This window comes from Bidens hawaiensis, unplaced genomic scaffold (genome assembly GCF_021521415.1).
Source record: "Bidens hawaiensis isolate Kalapana, Puna unplaced genomic scaffold, B.hawaiensis_p1.1 tig00004414_1, whole genome shotgun sequence".
Lineage (NCBI taxonomy): Eukaryota > Viridiplantae > Streptophyta > Magnoliopsida > Asterales > Asteraceae > Bidens > Bidens hawaiensis.
In genome coordinates, this window is record NW_027491266.1 from 1,929,532 (window position 1) to 1,948,814 (window position 19,283).

At 34.7% G+C, this 19,283-nt stretch overlaps 1 pseudogene; it reads right to left on the minus strand.

Moving 5' to 3' along the window:
* Window positions 1-15,723: 15,723 nt before the first annotated feature.
* On the minus strand, window positions 15,724-17,294 carry LOC143626552 (zinc finger BED domain-containing protein RICESLEEPER 1-like; annotated as a pseudogene).
* Window positions 17,295-19,283: the final 1,989 nt, after the last annotated feature.

A 19,283-nucleotide genomic window follows, 5' to 3' on the forward strand; every position in this document is an offset into this window, starting at 1 on the left:
CCATCCTCAAGATCCATCATTCCATTCTTCAATCCTTGCTTGATCTTAGTTTTCATTCCTTTGTTCTTGAACATGTTTTGTAAGCTTATTTCTAGTTTGATTGTAGTTGTATTAAGCCTTATGGGCTAATTACTTTTGCTATCTAGACAATGTTGAAACTCTTATTAATGTGATATATTATCTATGCATGATTTTGGTAAAGTGGTTTTCTTTCAAGAATATGGTTGAATTTATAAGTTGATATTGATGGTGTTCATGCTTGTTATGTTACATAACCTTGTTAGTTTTGCAAATGTTTAGGCATTCATGTTGGAAAACTATGTTCTAGATGTTTGTTTGTAAACTTTGAATGTTCATGAATTCTTTGTTTACGTTACTAAGTTAGGAATGACTAGTAAAAATTTACTTGTTTATATAATTATTGATGAGTATGAAACCCTACACTGAATATTGGAAAATTGATGAGTGTGGTTATGATTCTTGACTTGGTGATGACTTGCTAGTTAAAGTTTCATAAGTTTATATTAATTTCATGAATTTGGCTACTTTAGTGTAATCTTAGGTGGTTAGAATGTTGTTCATGCTAGCTTTCCTTAGATTATGAGACTTTGTTGTTTTGATAAACAAGCTAGTCTATGTTTATCTCTTGATTGAAAACCCATCATGATGATTATTTACTAGTATTAGGTTGCTTTATTGTAAACTAGTATTTATGTTTAGATTCATGATGTTTTACCATATTATTGCTATTTTATCATATTAGTAGAGTGGATTCATGTCTAGGTAGTTTGTTGGATTGATTATATTCTTGTGTTTTTACTTGCTTATTTTCATTTTATGCAAATTTAGTTAATTAAAATTCAACTTAAGATTTACTTGTTCGGTTGGTCATTTACAAAGATTTAGTACTAGAAATTTGTCGTGTCCATGGATTGATACTCGGTTCTTACCGACACTTTATTACAAACGATAGGTACACTTGCCTTTCGTGTGTGGTTTAGTTGTAGGTGAAAATCTATTTTAAAACCCGATTTGTGTGGAACTTTTACTTAAATTTATATATATATATATATATATATATATATATATATATATATTGTGTGGAACTTTTACTTAAATTTATATATATATATATATATATATATTCACACACGTCAAGTTTTTGGCGCCGTTGCCGGGGACACGGTGATTTTTAAGGAACGATCCGAGTCTTTGATTAGCCTTGTTGATATTTTTTATCTATGTTATTTTATTCTATTTCATTTTTATTCATCCTATTTTTTTAGTATAGTTTCTAGTTAGTTTCCGTGTCTTTGATCGTTTTCCGTTCCGCGTTCTTCTGGGTGATAAATGTCCACCACGCCCGGTCCTGAGCTTGTTTCACCTCTTTCTGAGCCCGAGCGACATCTTCGAGAAGCTTTGAGGAGGAGAGCACGCGAGGTTGCCGAGGTCATTTCAAACGAAGAAGTGGAGGATACCCACAACCCCGAGGTAGAAGAAGAAGTGTTGGCGGGGGGGTGTCTATTAGTACACGATTTTGCGTCTCGAGTCTTTGTATTATCGTTTTGTATTTATCGTTTATAAAATGTAAAAGTTATTTATTGTCACGCCCCACTTTAGGGCCTAGGCGTGTGACCACAAGTTGGTACATGTTTTGTAAATAAATCAGAGTTGCGGGTTTTATTTAGCGGAAGTCTTTAATAAAATATTATTAATTTGAAAACTTATTAAACTCTCGAGTTTAAATATCCGTTCAATGTTTCAAATACATTTCTTTCGAAAACATATTTCATTTATAATATTTTTAAATAAAATATCTTAGCCATCAGATAGCATCTAATGACTATAACTCCAATATTCTATTCCTCTTTGCTTGTATAGTCTAACCTTTCTTGTTTCCCTGTAACATGTGGGAAAAATACGTCAGCACAAAACTGGTGAATAACGCTGACTCTAAAATCTCTTTTTCAATACCTTGGTGAAACCAACAATAATACCTTTGTGACTACTCATTAGGCACCCAACTAAATTGGGATCAAATTACCCCAAGTACCATGTACAATTAATTATATACACAATATCATTTCTCTGAACAGTCTCGTAGACCTTCAGAGGCATGTTGATGATATGCATGGCCTCAGGGAAATGCCGAGTCACCATGTATGAATGGATCCAGACACATGTATACTATTAATCAGAGTGTCCGTTTCTTATTATTGTACACAAAGTTTTTAAGGATTCGTAAATCCTATGCAAACATTCAGACTCATTATAAAAGGTTTGGGGGCGTATTCACCTTTTCTGTTTATAATCAGTTTCTGTTACTGATTCTTGTTTTCTGTTCCCTTCTTCTTGTTTTGTTACCTCGGACCTATAGTACGAGAATAACATTTTTGTATAAATAACTATATCAACGATCTAGCTTTAGACCTTTAGTCTATTTCGTATAGCTTTAACCTTGATAAAATCATTTGTTTATATAAAACATTTGGACCTTTAGTCCCTTTATTTATTTACCATTTATATGTATATGTTACGTTTCTTCTTCAGGAAGAAACGTCTATATTGAGTTTCTTCTTCAAGAAGAAACATTGATTTCATAATTATAACTTCTTGTATTATATTTCTTAGTCATAAAGAAATACTATTTTGACTATAACCTTTGCTCAAGAAAAGTTATATTATTCTTAATCGTAATCAAGGTTTGGCAATAACTTCGACTATGGTCTAAGCCGTTTATAATAAAATAATAATAACATAGGCAGAACTCCTTACCTCGTACGGGTATTCGGAGTTAAATATTCCTAAGTTTATACGGGCAGCACTTCTACTCTTTACGCACATTTATCGAGACGTTCTTTATCCACCTTCCTTGGCACGCAAATCGAGGCAATGTTTGGTCACCGGGTCGTGCACGTACTTCGAGACAGAATGTCGGGTTTCTTGAGTGGCACGCACTTCGAGGAAACACCAGGTATTTGGCACAGATTACGATGTGATGATTTTCGGGTTGGTGGCACGCAAAACGGTGTTCGGCACGCAAACCGAGGTAGAGAGAGTATAAATTTTAGAGAGAGAAAGTGTGAGAGGTGTGAGGGAATGAGCCCGTGGCCTCCCCTATTTATAGTTGTTTTTGGATCCCATCGCGATACGCGATGGGTTCCATTTTCAACACCGTCGCGTATCACGACGGGTACCTTTCTGCATGCCCGTCACGTGTTGACACGTGGCCTGACACGTCTGCCACGTGTCACGCCCTGCTGCCACGTGTCACCAGAGTGTGACACGTGTCTCTGAGTCATCACGGCCCATCGCGATACGCGATGGCCGTCTTCTTGGACTCATCGCGTAGCGTGATGTGTTCCTGAATATTATTTTTCACTTTTAGTCCCTCATCTTTGATAGCTTGTCATTTCTAGTCTAATTCTCGTTTGTCCAAAAATACTAAGGCGCGAGCGTGCGAAGTGCGCCATCAAAGCGCCACATTTCGCCCGTCGCCGTCGCCGTCGCCATCGCCCCCGCCCGTGCGCGTCGGGTGCTACGCACCCTCCGCTAGGACCACTTGGTGCATGATATTCATAAAAGAATATTACTATGGAAAATCTCTTCCTTATAAAGAGCTTCCATTTCTTTACCACTTTCCATGTGGGATGGATTCCATCTTCCTTATTTATACCTTAGTGGAATGTTTTCACTTTCTTACATCTTCCAATGTGGGATGGAATTTCTCTCATGTAAGTAAACTTAACTTAGGAAATATTTTTATTTTCTTATTTTTCTTATAACTCCTTATTTAATATTTTTCCATTACTTATCTTGAGATTATTTTTGATCCTTCAACTTTCCTAAGTTGTCAAATTTGGATCAAAATTTTGGGGATGTTACATTTATATTTAAGCTAGTTCGTTAGAGGACATGTCTAGTTCGTTAAGGATGTTTAACAAACTAGACTTTAAGTTAAGTTCCTCCTGATTCGTTTAGGATATTTAACGAATCAGGGGGTGTTTCCTTAAGTTTATTTGTTAAATGTAATGTAACGAAGTGGGTGGCTAGTTCGTTACGGAATGTGTAACGAACTAGACCCATCTTCTATATATAGTGGGTTCGTCCACTGTTTAATTTAAGTTTTGAGTTAAGATTGACGAACCTCTGCCCAATTGTTCTCTCAAACTTCATCTTAATTATTCAATCTATAATACACATATATACGAACTAATACTAATATATACAACATATAATCTATAAGAGCAACTATGAACAAGATCCGTAATTGTTATTAGACCTTAGATCTGAGATAGATCAGAGGGTTCCACATACTGTGGTGGTTGGTAGTGTGGAGGTGAAGAACGGGTGGAGAAGGGACTAGATTGCAGAGGAGGGTAGAAAGGTTAGGGTATTTTGGTCTCTTTCTCATTCAGACTTGTATTATGCCTGACTAAATAAGTGGTTAGAAAATTCATTCAGAGGTATTTGTTGAAGAAGCCACCAAAACCCACACATTGTAGACACCAAACATCACATCTTTCACCCCATACACGTGCCCGAGCGCACACACTTCTACACACCCACACACGCATATTTATATGTATAGAATATATTAAAATATTATACATATATACATATTTTTTAAATTATTTCAAAAAGTATGTATTTTTTTGTTTGTCTATTTTTAGTAGCGACTAGTTACGGTTACATTTTATAACGGCTAGTTTTTTAAAACGACTTGTTTTTTAACGATTTTATTATCTATTTTACAATGCTTAGTTCGAATAAAAGACATTACACGAAGTCCTAGAAAAAAACGCTACAAGAAATTTTAGAAAAAGATTACCAGAAGTTCTAGATATTACAAAGAGTCCTAAAAAACATTACAAAAAGTCGTAGCAAAAAAAAACAAAAACGTTAGAAGAAGTCCTACTCATCCAAATCAACGTAATCCAACACGTGTTTTTCACCATTATTTTGTACCATACTTTCTTGTGAATCGCTAATCTCTTTGGGTCCATATGCGAGCGATCTGCAAAAAGTATGTTCATATCTTGCTTATGTATAAAGTCATCCATTTTTTGCTGATGTTATTTTAACGCCGTTGCTTTCAAACGAAACATCTCATCGAGAGATTCGTTTGTCTCATTTGATTTTTCTTTTCTCTTTGCAGGCTTTGCCAACGCATTAGCTTTCTTAGTACCAACAGGACAAGTTGGCTCCTAGTAATGTTCACGATCGTCTTCTAGGTTGACGCCATACTCTTCAACAATTATTGGATTGGTTTCAGAATTGAGGTCGAAAGGTGTTGTGTGGCCATCTGAAGTTGATGTACTTTACTCCCCGGAAGCAGACGTATTTGTCCTCATTGTATGTAATGGTGCACACATATTACATTTTGGTTGGAACCTAACCACCTCCCATACATGCTCATAAGGAAATTTAGTTTTCTCAGATTGAAAATACTTTTGTCTTTTACGGATTTAATCATCAAACCAGCCATTATGATGTTGGGCTTTGAGGTTGTTATACAACTCTGCAAAACGGTACACGGGCTTCGCCATCTGATGCCAGTGTGATTTTATAACATTTTGTTCCCTTGTAACCAATGGTTCTTGAATCCAGTATGCATGGATGCGTTTACAAATATTATCAACCTTCTGATTATTACCCGTGATCCAATCCATAGAATGTGAACATGAGCACGAGCTAGTAGTACATCGTCATCAACGTCCCATGAGCAACTTTGGTTTTGGTTTTGATAGCTTGGAAAGATGCCACTTTCTTCCCTTTTTTTAATAAAGTGTGGGGGTTGGGTTGTCATCCAAATGAGATATATTGAGTTGAACCAAATATTTGGGATTGAAAAGCAAGAGATGTTTGTTCACCGCCAAATTGATGAGTACCAGATGGTGGAGTAGATGTGAATGTATATTGAGTGGAACCAAATATTTGGTGTTGAAAAACATGAGATGATGGTTCATCATCATATTAATGGGTACCAGATGATGGACTTGGATAAGCATGAGGATACGTGGGTTGTGAAAAACCTGGATAAAAATATGGAGTTAGATAAGCATGGGGATATGCAGGTTGTTGATATGGAGGTTGTGGAAATGAAGCATGTTGATATGAAGCTTGTTGAAATGAAGGGTTTAAAACATGATTAAATTGTTGAAATCCAACGTTTGTGGCTTGATTTGGGAGATGATTCATGGTATTATTTTGGTTTTCATTGTATGAAGTGTTTAACAAATGCTAAAATGGGATTTCATCATCCATTTTTAGTGTGAAGAAATGAGTTAATGAAAGGCTAGCTTTATAGAGAGCACTTTTGTAGGACCGTGTTCGTGTCGTGAACAAGATGTAGATCGATATCTAGAATCAACCTGAAGGTGCGGAATACCTAAACGTGATCGAAAACAACAAGATTACTCATTATATTCTCTATATTTCTCATATATCTTAATATTAGTGAAGTACAATATGATATGACAATTATAGAACAAGTACAAGTTGGACTAAAAAGCTCTAAAGTCAAATACCAAACAACCTATATATGTAGGTGAGTTTGGGACTTATACGCCGTATAAGTGGGTTATACACCGCATAACTTATGCACTGTATAAGACTTATACGACGTATAAGTACTCTTATGAGTTCACAACATTACAAAACATTCCAAACACTACTATTCTAATACATGACCTACAAGACCTAAGCTAAAGACGTTCCATGCTCTAACATACTCCCCCTTGGATTTTGCTTAGTCTTGTTGTTTAAGAAATAGACATTCATGCTCCAACAGACTCCCCTTTGGATATTGCTTAGCTTAAACTCGGTCTTCAATAATTCTCCCCCTCAAGTCAACAGTTTCAGAATCTTCTTCTGGCATATTTGTTAAATCAGAACTCTTACTATCTGAACTTCCATAATTGACATGTAAAATTGTTGGATTTTCTGAATTTTCGGATTTGTCTGATGTGACATTGTTATCCGAACTTTCATAACATGACTCGTTTTCAACACAAACTTGATCGGATGAATCCCTTTTCTTAATGATCCAATTATATAACTTTGATTTGGATATTTTCACATAAAATTTCAAACTTTCAAACCTTTTTACATCACAATCTTTTAAATCAATAATCTCAACAACTTTTGGTTTCCCGAAACATTCTTAACGGTATCGTCTTTTCTTTTGAAAGTTTGTTTAGGAGGATCCTTTGGAATACTTGATTTGACGTTTGAGCTCGTATGTTTAGATTTGAATTTTGAAATTTTGGTTTTTCTGGTTAAAGAACATCTTGGTTGCCTTTAGATGTAACAACATCTGATTTTGGAATGTAAGCAAACTTAGGACTATTCATATTACAAGAAGGTTCCTTAGTTTGTTTACGTTTGTCATTTTGAACATAGAAATCCTTATTGGATTGATTTCGATACTGGATTTCTTTCTTGCTCTCGGATGTTGTACCATGAACGATTTCATCCTTATTAACATGCTCGTGCTTATGCCCCACACCATGATCATTATATCCATAAACAACATCCCTAGTTACCTCATATTTACCGATTGGTTTGGGAAGAATATAGTCCAGGACAAAAGATGCTTCTTTGTAACTGTTAAGCTTCAAATCAACTCTTTCAGTCTCAATTTTAACAATTTGTAGTTCTTGTTTAAGTGCAACATTTTCATCAACGTATCTGTTTATTGTTTTCTCATTTTGATTAATCTTTTTCCAAAGTGCCTTTTAGCCTTTTTGAAGTTTATCATAAGCTTCCTTAACACATTTAAGATCATTTAGTAAAGAGTCAGTGTGAGTTTTTATCATTTTGTACTCCACATATTTTTCTAAACATTCTTTATAAAGTAACTCACATTTTTCACATGATATTTCATGAGCACACTTTTCCGTACTTTCATAAACATCAACTTTACTATTCTTTTGGAAAGACAATTCACGATCCTTTATCTTCTCTATGAATTGAGCGAGATTGTACGTGTTTGGGTCTGATTGTATTGACATAATGAATATACCCCAAATTTCAGGTGAAGTGTCAATGAGTGTATCAGCCAACCTGTCAGTATATTCCAACTCACGTCTCTCATTTCCGATATGTTTCATTTCACTCACAAGCTTGCAATATCTTTTGATTAAGCGATCAACCGATTCTCCACTCATCATCTCAAAATCATCAAATTCTTTCTTCAAAACTTGCCTTCTGTTTCTTCTCAATGCATCTTCAACATTAAACAAACTCGAAAATTCCATTTTGAAAATTTTCAAAATTTTGTGTTTCCAGCGTATAAGTTCGAGCGTATAAGTTTTATGTAGCGTATAAGTCCTTAGCAACGTATAAGTCCTTAGGACATATAGGTCCAACCAACCAAAATGTTTTTAACATTTTTCGACGCTTGACCTATCAAACGAGCTCGAAATCACACGAAATTTTCCAGAAATGTTCCCAATATCTAAACGAACATTTTGGTGCAATCGGATTTTGATTTTGGAATGAGCCAATTTTTCGTGTTTTTTAACAATTTTTGACGTTTAAGCAAGTAAACGAACTCGAAATCCAACGAAACTTTCCAGACTTGATCTATAAACAAAAACGAACAATCTGTGAGATTTTGACATGATTTGACTTTAACAAATCCGGAACGAACTTTTAACGAATTGAGAAGTAGATCGATTATTGACGTGAAACGAATAGTTCTTGTTTTTTTCTTCCGATATCGAGCACCAAAGCTCTGTGTTCGTGTCGTGAACAAGATGTAGATCGATATCTAGAATCAACGTGAAGGTGCGGAATCCCTAAATGTGATCGAAAACAGCAAGATTACTCATTGTATTCTCTCTATTTCTCATATATATATCAATATTAGTGAAGTACAATATGATATGACAATTATAGAACAAGTACAAGGTGGACTAAAAAGATCTAAACTCAAATACCAAAAAATCTATATATATAGGTGAGTTTGGGACTTATACGCCGTATAAGTACTCTCATGAGTTCATAACATTAAGATTCCAAACACTACTATTATAATACATGACATACAAGACCTAAGCTAAAGACATTCCATGCTCTAACAACTTTATATATAGCACTTTATAACAGCTAGTTTTCAAACGACTAGTTTTATAATGACTAGTTTTCAAACGGCTAGTTGTAACAGCAAGTTTTATAACGGCTATTTTTCAAATGGCTAGTTTTGTAAGTGCTAGTAATCAAACAACTAGTTTTGTAACGACTAGTTTCCTAACAACTAGTTTTCCACCATACATATATTTATCTTTAGTTTACCTCACAACCTTTTGTCCTCAATCTTGCCCATCTTTATTCAAAATGAGTTTGAGAGATAAATAAATGTTAATGGTTCCCATAAATTTTGATGCTCACTTCATGAGCTTGTGAAATAAGCAACTCGAGTTATTGATGGATGATGAATATGAAAATATGTATGAAGAAATCAAGAGGATGCATGCTGAAGAATTAGAGTCATGTTTTACTGACTTGACAAAGAGAAATTCAAAGAAATAAACAGAGGTCGTGCATAAGGCAACACACGTATGTGGAATGATTACTTTTCTCCCTAACTGGTTTACCCTGAAAGCTACTTTAGAAGAAGATTTCGGATGAGCAAAAATCTATTTATCAGAATTGTAGATGCCATGTTAAATCATTCTCCATACTTTACTCAAAGATATGATGCAACACACCGACATGGTTTATCCCTTCTATAAATATGCACATGTGCCATACGCATGTTGGCATATGGCTTAGCTAGTGATCAATGCAATGAATATGTATGCATTGGTGAAAGTAATGCCATGGAATGTCTTCAAAAGTTTTGTAGGTATGCCATTGAAATCTATTTTGATGTTTATCTAAGGAGGCCAAATGAACAAGACATCTAACAACTAGTAGATAAACATTCTACAAAGCATGGTTTGCCTGGAATGTTAGGAAGCGTTGGTAGCATACATTGGTACTGGAAAAATTGTCTAGTTGCATGGAAATGCCAATACACAGGAGGTGACCATAGCGGTCCTATATCGTGCTCGAGGCAGTTGCGTCTTACGAATTGTGAATTTGGCATGCCTATTTTGGTGTTGCCGGATCAAACAATGATGTCTTAGAAGGTACGTCTCTGCCATGCAATTTTACAGTGAATGGAAACGAATACACTACATGATACTATCTTGCAGATGGAATATATCTTGATAGGGATGAACAAATTTGTTATCGGAACCGATGGTTACCGGTACCGGTACCAAAATCGGTACCGATCTGGTACCGAATCGGTACCAAAGTTTTAAGTTTCGTGATTGGTATGGTACCGGTATGGTACGATACGGTACCAGTATTTCCCAAATTTTTACCTTTAATATCGGTGGCGTCCCGGTACCGATACTGAAACGAATATTTCGGTACCTGTACTGGTACAAAGAATTTTTGATTTTTGGGGATCGATATTTTTGGGACCGGTACGGTACTGAGTTCATCCCTAATCCTGAATGGTCTATACTTGTAAAAAAGTTTTATGTATCCAGAAGACCAGAAGATGCTTGATTTCAAGGTATGCCGTGAGTCTGCAAGAAAAGACGTGGAGAGAGCATTTGATGTTCTCCAAGCTCGATGGCACATCGGTAATACTTTGGAGCATGAAATTTATAAAAGATATAATGTATGCATTCATTATACTACACAATATGATTGTGAAGGATGAAGGGGGGCCATAACAAATTGGTCGAATGATGAAGATGAACCACTTGAACCGCCATTTCATGGACCGTCATCTGATTTCCAAGCGTACATGGAATGGTTCAGGGATTTATGTAACAATGAAGCTCATCATACACTTTGGAATGATTTAATGGAACTTTTGTGGATGGTTATGAATAGTAATACTTCATAGGTTTTATTATTAGGCGAAAGTTTCACATTATCTCTTTCATTTTGTTAAAGTAATTGTCATTTTAAATGATGTAATTCTTTTTGTTTATCTATTTGTTATATGAGTGATATGCGTCAAATTATATATAAATATCATAAATATTTCTCACTTTTAAATGCATTGAGCTAGGTTTTTTATTGAATATTAGTCATAGTGATGAATGACATAATAAGCTTTCTATGATATTATTATTATTATTATTATTAATATTCATATTCATATTCTTAATTACGTAATGATAATAATTATAATAATGTAAGATAAGCTTAATTTGTAAAATCAAGTCCATGCATGATTGCTATTAATTAATTATTATATGGATAATAGCCCATGTGAAGATTTGGGGGTAAGCCTACGTGAAGATAAAAAGGAAAAGGGCAGATCACATATAAGAGGGATATAATTATTTTGGGAGGAGGTCAGCTAATTTTGGGACACAGCCCTACGAACGATACAAAAAGGCAACCATCAACATAAGGCAGGCGCAAAAAGAACGAAACAAAAATGCATATGTGTGCTTAGGTTTGTTTGAAGAGTATTATTGTTTCACAGTTTCTTTTGTGATTGTTTGTCATATAATAGGATTCTGTTATGTCACATATTGTGTGTTTTTTATTAGTTTGTGGTTGATATACATTAAAACCATAGAAACAATAATAATTAATAAAGTAGACCTAAGTGTGCTGCTAATCTAAATAGTTGTAATGTGATAAACTATTTGATAAGTCTTGGTTGTTTAAATTGCTAGATTTAGTTCTTCGTAAATAGTCCGTCTACGTTTGATTCATCAGTTTTTTTATCTAGTCGAGTGAGTTCTTTAAACTACCTTTGATTTCCGCAATGTAATGTAGGATTTCTTATAGAGGTACTTGTCATAAAATAAATTAACGATTGTAAGCGAGTCTAATTAAACCAGTAATTTTAATAGCTTATTAGGATTTCATAGGTGTCTTCTTGAGAAGGGTCAATGGTCCTGTTCGGTTTCCCATTAAGTGAATTGTTTAGGATCTCGGTTCCATAACTTAGCATTTTTCAACCATTTGATAATTGATGCATTAGGGATTCTAGCCTAGGTGGTTGTTCGTCATCATCTGAATTAAGTCTAGGTTTAAGTCCTAGTAATTAATTTAATATTAGTTTTTAGTAAAACCCCCAATAATAATAATAAATAGTCGTGTTTGTAGTTAAGTCTAGTCTAGTTAATTTAAGTAATTTAAAGAGTCACGTGGGTTCGATATTCGGACTTACTTAGTTGTACTAGAGTCAACCGCTTCACTTGTCGGTTAATAGTTTTAGTTAAGTTAAGCGTCTAGATTATTACTTAGTGTCTAGATTAGTTTATTTTTAGTTATTAAATATTAGACTACTTTTAGTACATCAAGTTTTTGGCGCCGTTGTCGGGGACTCTTGGCGATTGCATTCATTAGCTTTGATTAGACTTGTTTGATACATATTTGCTATTTGTTTTGTTTTTGTTGAGTTGTATGAGTCTACTTAGTTTATATTTTATAATTCTTTTTGTTTTCCGAGTCTGTTTTGAATCGTAGAAGTTAGGTTATATAGTTTAGTTTAATTTCTTTAAATTAGTTTAGTTTTCTTTAACATATTGTTTATTATTAGCATTTGGTGCTCGTGATCCTTTTTCTGTTTAAGTTTATCTTTGAAGTAATCTTCATGGAGTGTTACTACGGGACAAAATTTGAAGAAAATCCTCATAAAGATCAAAGAGGTTTAACTAAACGGGAGTTTGAAATACAGGCAATTATGGACCACCTAGATAAAAAACAGCTACCAGCCCAAATTTTGCATGGTGTATGATAAGATGGGGAATGTTCTCGGTTGTAAAGACTCATCTGGCGCAATGATGAATCACATACCACATCCAGAAGAGATATTATACGATTTTTTACATGTCACCATAGCATTAATGCAAATGCACCACTTTCAGATATCATGGATGATTTCTGGCTATGCTTAATGAGTCAAATACATTTTAATGAGCCGACAATAGAGTTTGAGGATGTTGGGTTGCAAGATAAGACAGAGGAGTGTATTCCCTCTTGGGAGGATGAGTTTAGAGATGAATTTGGTGAATATTTGGTGGATTTAGGCGATGTGGATGAGGGAGTTTTTAACCCCGAAAGGGATCTTGAGGAGCTTGAAGTATTGCTATTCGGGGAGTCGGTTAAGAAATTAAATGTCAAAAAGGAATCACAAGAGATATCCGAAGAGTTGAAGAATGAAGAATTGCATCTCATTGTGAAACACCATCCACGTTTGCACGGTAAAGCTGATCAGTTTTTAGAAATACTCGTTCGTGGATCGCCACGTAAATCAAGAGCCCCAAGAAGGAAGATATTTGGGCTCAGGAATCAGAGTGTGCCGAATTTGTCAAATCCACAGAATTTCAAGAATTGGTGGATCGAGCTGAATGCGTATTTTTGGGCCAAAGTGTCGGTCTCGTATATATCGCTCACAATACCAATGGCGTAAACCACACGATTAAGTGTTGACAAGAAGGTTAACGACTTTCTATTTAGGGTAAGAACTATAATGTATTAATGGCGGAAACACTAACACACTAAAAGTTGCTTAATAAATACTTGGTAACAAACACAAACTTTAACTCAAAAGATTTCCATTTATAGAATCATCAATACAAACAAAAATCAATCAGGGTTCCAGAAAGGAAGGTTTTGTCCGTACGTATTAAAGAACAACCGTCACACCATGATATATCTCTTTCTTGCCTTTTCATTTCTCCCCTAATGCCGGGAATATTGTCTCGTTAAAATGGCAATCAGCAAAACGTGCTGTAAATACATCACCTGTTAAAGGTTCAAGGTATCTTATGATGGAAGACGTTTCATATCCAACATATATTCTCAACTTTCTTTGGGGACCCATTTTTGTGCGATGTGGTGGTGCAATAGGAACATACACAGCACACCCAAAAATCCTAAGGTGAGAGATGTTTGGCTCATTTCCGGAAACAAGTTGTGGGGGAGAGTATTTATGATTCGCACTTGGTCTCACACGAATTAATGATCCAGCATGCATAATTGCATGACCCCAAATAGAAACAGAGAGTTTTGTCCTCATTAGTAATGGTCTAGCTATTAGCTGTAGGCGTTTGATCAACGACTTGGCTAAGCCATTCTACATGAGCAACAGGGTGTTCTACAACAATCCCCACAGACATGCAATAATCATCAAAATCATGTGATGTAAATTCTCCCGCATTATCAAGCCATACTCTTTTAATAGTACAATCGGGAAAATGTGCACGTAATTTGATAATTTGAGCAAGAAATTTTGCAAAAGCAACATTACGAGTCGATAATAAAAAGATATTAGACCATCTGCTGGATGCGTCTATTAAGACCATGAAGTATCTAAATGGTCCGCATGGTGGATGAATTGGTCCACATAAATCACCTTGAATTCTTTCAAGAAACATTGGTGTTTCTTTATCGACTTTTAATGGTGAAGGCCTTGTAATTAATTTGCCAAGAGAACAAGATGTACATTGAGACATTTTATCTATTTTGTGGATCTTTTGATCTTTTAGTGGATGCCCATGTGTATTTTGAATGATCATTTTCATCATTGTGGATCCTGGATGGCCTAATTTGGCATACCATAAGTTTATGATACCAGAATCACAACAATTTTCTTTGACTGCCATATAGAGGTGTAAACGAACCGAGCCCGAGCTTTACACTGCTCGATCTCGGCTCGAATGATGTAACCAGGGATCGAGATCGAGCTCGGGCTTTTTCGAGCCTATTTTATTAGGATCGAGCTCAGCTCGAACGGCTTTGTATAAAGATCAAGCTCGGCTCGAATAAGCTCAACTTCGTTTTATGCTGTACCCAAGCAAAAGCTTGTGTTGGGCTGGACTCAACAGATTGCAAAAAACATGTTTCCAAGTAACTTGAAATATAAAGTAAATTACAAAACATACAAAAATAATACATAACATTATATAAATGGATAAATGTAGGCTTAAACCAAAACGAAGTCACGAGATTGACCAACATAATTGAAGTTAAACCATAGAAAGAACAAAGTAACAAGATCAAGTTATAGCTTTCTGGATAAATAACATCATATCAAAAATATCTCGTCTTCTCAAAAAAGCCAATTTTCCACAAAAGTTAGCAAGCCTTTATACTCCAATGTTCCACAAAAGCCTTCGTACTCCAATGTTACACTTAAACATGAAACAACAAATGAGATTTGTTAAACCACAACCTATATAAACCAAGATGTAACAAATAATCTTGACCTAAGCAATAAAGCAATTTGAGATCATGTGTACCTTAATTTTAGCTTTGTTTCCCACTAGGTAGTAAAACCTCATACGGTACCTCCTCCTTCTACATAAACAAATTCAATATATTAAAACAATTAAATGTCAACTTATAATAATTTTTCAGGGTTTTATAAAAGCAGAACCTTAAGTTTCCTCTTTATTCCATAAATTTTCCTAATCCAATCCCCTCCACATATCAAGATTTCGATAGTATTAGACGTTAATGTTGATCGATATGGATCTATAACTCTTCCCCTGGCGCTAAATGTTGATTCAGATGCAACAATGGAAATTGGAACCGCAAGTACATCTATTGACATCTTTGACAAACACGATATTTTAGCTTGTGAATGTTCCACCAATCTAAGACATTAAAATTCATTCCTTCATTTCCTTGAAGTACACCTTCTTCCAAATACATTGTTAGTTCAAATTTATTTGGTGTATTCACCTATGATTTTTTCATATATTCTCCAAATGCATCCCATCCTAAACCATGTGAGACTTCATTTGCACCTGAACTAGTGCTCCCTCTGGAAGATCCACTTTTATAGCTTGCACTTTCCTTTATTAACGCATCATGCATCTCCAAATACTCATCGTACATAAGTTCAAGTGCGTTTAAAACATCTTGAATATTTTTTAAAGCTTCGTCTGCCGGGTATATGTTTGGATAATAGAATTCAATTATTTACTTCTTTAACCTAGGATCTAAAACTGCAGCTATGGCCATTAGTAGGTGGCATTCACCCCTATACTTGTCAAACTTTTCCTTCATCTTTGTTGTCATATCACGAATGAACTTACTTTCAGATAATATACTCTTGTCTTTAGCTTCTTTAATCTTGTATACTTCTATAAGATACAAATACGCAGTTGGATAATCACTTCCTGATACGATATCCGTGCACACCTTAAAAACCTTCAAGACTTCACAAACACTTGCTACATTTTCCCAATCTTGCTCGGTGGGTAAATGTTTGAAATGCGGTTCATAATCTGCATATCTAATAAGAACACAATTAAAAGTTAGTAAAAATACATAAGATAAAATTTAACAAAAGCCAACAACATAAAAAAATGAATAATAAAGTAAACTAACATATACCTTGGAAAAACGTCTTTAAACTTGATAGCCAACGACAACATATCGTATGTGGAATTCCATCTTGTAGGAACATCAATCAATAACCTTCTATCACGCACTTGAAGTTGATGTGCAATATTAGAAAATGACTGATGCCTTGCCTCCGAATGATTTATATATTTTTCAGTTTCACGAACATTTTCAATTACATTCTCAATCCTTGAAAGACCATCTTTGACCAGCAAGTTAAGTATATGCGCACAACACATAACATGAAATAACCTTCCACCACAAGGAAGTTTCTTCACTCTAGAAAAGTTCGTTCTTAAAGTACTCACATCTCTGTAATTGTACGAGGCATTATCCACTGAAATAGAAAATACCTTCCGCTCAATTCCCACTCCTTTAGACATTTATAAATGCCATCGGCAATATCAAGCTCGGTACGAGGAGGAAGAACATGAACAAAACTCAGCACACGTTTCAGCAATCTGTGTTGTATAATTACAAATTTCAAATGTAGTAAATAATCTATTCAAAAGATATAATATGATAAATAATATAAAGTAAAAGGGCTTTAATCATACCTCCAGTTTTGATCAATGAAATGTCCAGTGATGACCGTATACTCAATTTTTTGATGAGATGACTTCCAACAATCAGTTGTTAAACTAATATTTGAAGCATTACTTATGAGAGCTTTCAACTTTTTTCTCATGTTCATAGACCTTAAAGCAATCTGACTTTAATGTCGCCCTGCTAATCCTCTCAGACATCGGATTTGTTGTTTTCATCATGTATACAAACATGTCATCTTCCATGATAGAAAATAGTTGCTCAGTTGCCAATACCCAATTAGCCATTGAATCCCTCATCTTATTGGCATCATATTTCCCATCGAGTGGAATCAATGGAGGAGACTTGTTGTATTCCATATCTACATTGACTGGGTGAAAATTTAGCAATTGTTGAGTTCTCAAGTATTGTTTGCGTTTCGTACACCTATCCATGTGTCGTTTATAAGTTGTTGTGGACTTGCTTTTTTGTCTTGCTAAAAGTTGGTGGCAATGAAGACATTTAACCTTTTATGTTCCATTTTTTAGAGTCAATTCCTCAAATTCACCCCACACAACAGAGCTCTTTTTCTGTTTACCATTTAGCTCCAAGTCATCATTGTTACCATCATTCACATTATCAGTATTTTCGTGTTCTTGAGTCGCTGGTTCATTTGTATTTTCATCATTTGTTTCATTTGGATTTCCCTCAATGTCAACATTAATGTAATTTGGTGATTGATGCTCATCTCCTTGTTGCCCGGTATTTGATGTTGAGCCTTTCATTGGGCTAACTATATTTGTTTCGCCTGCAATTTTAATTAACATACAGTTAAAACATCAAAAAGTACAAGCAAATTAATGCATGGACATTAAAAAAAACTAATAAACTAGTGTATATAATTATAAAAACGATTAAGATAAATAACCAGGAGAAACCAATCACTTTAAATATATGCCTGGGTTAACAACAACCATAGTTCCATACATTTAAGTAAATCGTCATTAGGGTTATTTTATTGTATATGTTTAATATTTGTTGTAAGCAATTTTCAATGGCATAATTAAAGTCCATATATGTATTATTGTATAATGTAACAACCAGGGACTTCAAAATTCAAATATAGTGATGAAATTTCTATACTGCAATAATACGAAACTTGATTGAATAAGAATAAATATAATTTTTGCCTTTTGAGATAAACATAAGGAATTAAAGATGAGAAATACCTGTGAATTGATGAAGAGACGATAAACCGTTGATGATGATAGTTAACCGTCTGTTAGTTACCTCTGTAAAACTGTATAGAAATTAGGGTTAAATGTTAGAGGCGGCTTAAAAGGGTAAGAGTAAACGTAATAATTTACTTAACAAAATGGGTTGGGCCACTTCCTACTTATTTTGGGCTGGATATACACAGGTATATATTAATATCTTGCTAGGCTCGACAAAGCTTGCGAGCCCAATCGATCTTTGTATTAAGAACTCGAGCTCGGGCTCGATAAGCAAACGAGTATTTTTTCAGGCTCGAGCTCGATTAGGGCTTGGCTCGTTCGAGCTTTTAGCTGAGTCGAGTTCGAGTAGCTTGCGAGCAACTTGATTCGTTTACACCCCTACTACCATATGTGCTTGAGGCACATTTATATATGTATAATTTAAACCAGAATGGAGCATTGACAGTTTTTCCAATATCTGATCTTTGCTTATGATATGCAAATATTTTTCATTACTAACAGTCCTTGACTGAGTATCGTATCCATTATGATATATGTTTTAGAAACTCAACAAATTTCTTGTTGATTTTGGGGGAAATAGAGCATTTTCTATTTTGAGCTTTGTACCATTTGATAATGCTAAATTAGCTTTTCCCACTCCTTCTATCAAGTTTGTAGGCACTGATATTGTATTGATGATCCCTTTTGTCGGTTTCAGTTTATGAAAATATTTTTAGATCTAAGTAGAGTATGTGTGGCTTCACTATCCGCTATACATATATCTTCTTCATTTGTTTGATCTTGTGCTCTAGTGATTTTCATTTTAAATCTTGAAAGTATTAAGAAAAATAATAAGTGTATAACAAAGACATTATGATATTTTAATAAGAACTTTATTTAATTAAAAAACAAACAATACATGAAGGGAACTACATAATTAAAGATAATGAGAAACACACTTAATTATAGCATATAATTATTGTCGTCAAACAACATTTGTTTCAGAGTTCCACATCAAAGTCTGCAATGCTCAGCTCAGCATTGATAACATCAAAATTATCAACATGGTTCACTTCTTTCTCTTTTCCTTTGAGAGAGGCTTGGTATAGTTCACACAACTGTGGAGCTGTGCGACAAGCCTTTTGACCAGTGGTT